The sequence below is a fragment of the Rutidosis leptorrhynchoides genome, chromosome 10 (genome assembly GCF_046630445.1).
Source record: "Rutidosis leptorrhynchoides isolate AG116_Rl617_1_P2 chromosome 10, CSIRO_AGI_Rlap_v1, whole genome shotgun sequence".
Classification (NCBI taxonomy): Eukaryota; Viridiplantae; Streptophyta; class Magnoliopsida; order Asterales; family Asteraceae; genus Rutidosis; species Rutidosis leptorrhynchoides.
Window position 1 is genome coordinate 229,882,433 of NC_092342.1, and position 2,570 is coordinate 229,885,002.

A 2,570-nucleotide genomic window follows, 5' to 3' on the forward strand; every position below is an offset into this window, starting at 1 on the left:
AAAGAGCTCTTCACGGTTGTCTTCACATTTGATAAATTTCTTCCCTATTTGGTGTTGTCCAAGACCATTGTCCATACCGACCACTCAGCCCTTAATTACCTTTTTGCTAAGAAAGATGTCAAGCAACGTCTCATTCGTTGGGTTCTTCTCCTACAAGAATTCGATATTGAGATTCGCGATAAAAAGGGGGCTGAGAACCTGGCCGTTGACCATCTATCTCGACTTGAGAATCCTAATTTGGAAAGGGTCAATGAGTCGGATATAAAGGACACGTTTCCCGATGAATTTCTAATGCGAGTCGATAATAACTCGGAAGTTCCTTGGTTTGTGGACTACGTAGATTATCTAGCCTCAGGTGTTCTTCAGAAGGGATTTTCTTATCAGCAAAAGAAGAAATTCTTTACGGAATTGAAATATTACTTTTGGGATCACCCCCATCTTTTTCGAGTTTGTGCAGATCAAGTGATTCGTCGATATGTAGACGGTAAGGAAGCTCAGCAAATCCTTGAGCATTATCATCATGGTCCCACCAGTGGTCACTATGGCCCAAGCCATACCGCTCGGCAAGTTTTTGATTCGAGTTTTTATTGGCCCTCAATCTTTAAAGATGCTCATGCGTTTGTCTGTACTTGTGATGCATGTCAAAGGACGGGCACTGTCACCAAACGTGATGAGATGCCTCAAACTGGCATCTAACCGTGTGAAGTTTTTGATGTGTGTGGAATTGATTTTATGGTTCCCTTCCCGATTCCCACAACTGCAAATATATCTTAGTAGCCGTCGATTATGTGTGCAAATGGGCGGAGGCCAAAGCTCTACCCACTAATGATGCACGGGTCGTGGTGAATTTCTTGAAGAATCTCTTCTCGCGCTTTGGAATTCCAAAGGCGCTCATTTCCGATCGTGGTACCCATTTTGCTAACAACCTTCTCGAAAAGGTGTTAAAAAAGTATGGTGTTACTCATAGATTCTCCACCACTTACCACCCGCAAATGAGTGGGCAAGTGGAGAATACTAATCGTGTTCTAAAAGTATTCTTGAAAAAACAGTTAATGATAATCCGAAGATATGGCAAAGAAAATTAGATGACGCGTTGTGGGCCTTCTGAACTGCATTCAAAATGCCTATCGGAACCACACCATTTCGACTTGTCTATGGAAAAGCGTGCCATCTTCCAGATGAATTGAAACATAGATCGTATTGGGCGTTGAAGAATTGTAATATGGATTTAGAGAAAGCGGGAGAAAGTAGGATGTTGCAATTGAATGAGTTGGATGAGTTGAGGTTAGATGCATATGAGAGTTCGGTCTCATATAAAGAGAAAACTAAACGGTGGCATGATGCCCGTTTAAGAGATAGGAAGGAGTTTGTCCCGGGGGGATAAGGTCCTTATTTTCAATTCGCGTTTTAAATTTTCCCCCAAAAAGTTGAAGTCCCGTTGGACGGGACCTTATGAGGTGAAGAAAGCGTTTCTGACAGGTTATGTTGAGTTAATATGGAATGGTAACACGTTTAAGGTGAATGGTCATCGCTTAAAACTCTAATATGATGGAGTTGTGGTTGACAAGTATGACGACATCACCTTGTACCCGAAAATCTAACTAACACGGGTACGAGTCGTGTGATAGACTCTTTAATAAATTATCACACTTGTACTTTTTGTTCATTTAGAATTGCATCCATTAGTTTTTATTTTATTTTTAGTTTGTCTTTTATTTTATTGCATACATTTTTTAAAACATAAAAACCATAAAAAGTATAAAATGTTTAAAAAAAAGACCTGGGCAGCAATCGCGGCCGGGATAACCCCTATCGTGATCGTGGTTAATTGACAGAGCCAAGAGTGCCAGAAATGATATGAATTGCAACCGTGATCCAACCCATCGCGACCACGATCCGAGTTTTCTGAAAACAGGTTACCAAGTACCATTGGATTGCGACCGGGATACACCCCATCGGGACCGCGATGCAGCCCCAGCCCAAACTCATTTTTTGCTTTTTATTTGCTGTTTCATTTTCAAAAATACACACACACTTACACCCGCCGAGTTTTTGAGCTTCCACACACAAACCCTAATCGATTTTTACTTCAAATCAACATCAAATCCATATTTAATCATGCCTCCTAAGACTAAGGTAATGATTTTATCACCCTTTTAAGTGTATTTTAATCTAATTTTGAATTTTAATTGGGTGTTCATGTGGGTTTGGTTGAAATCAAGTGTGGGGGTGTCAATTGCTTTGATTTAGGCCGAATTTCTTATGTATGATGATTCTATAACATGCTTGATTCTAATTTCATATGCTTATTGTTCTTTAATTGCTAGTTTTGATTCTAGGTTTCTTGAGTATGTGAGAGTTTGGTCTTTATTTTGATTTTGATGTTTATTTGCTATGAATTGATGTTATTCATGCTAGTTATTGAGTTTGTTAGTTGTTAATTGTTATGAATCATTCGATTGCTTGATTTTTTTTAAATTTAAGGTTCATGTCAATTTGGGTAATTTGGGTTAGTTGACTGAGTTTGACTCAACTGTGTTCTTGAAAACACAGGAGAATCACTTGATTTC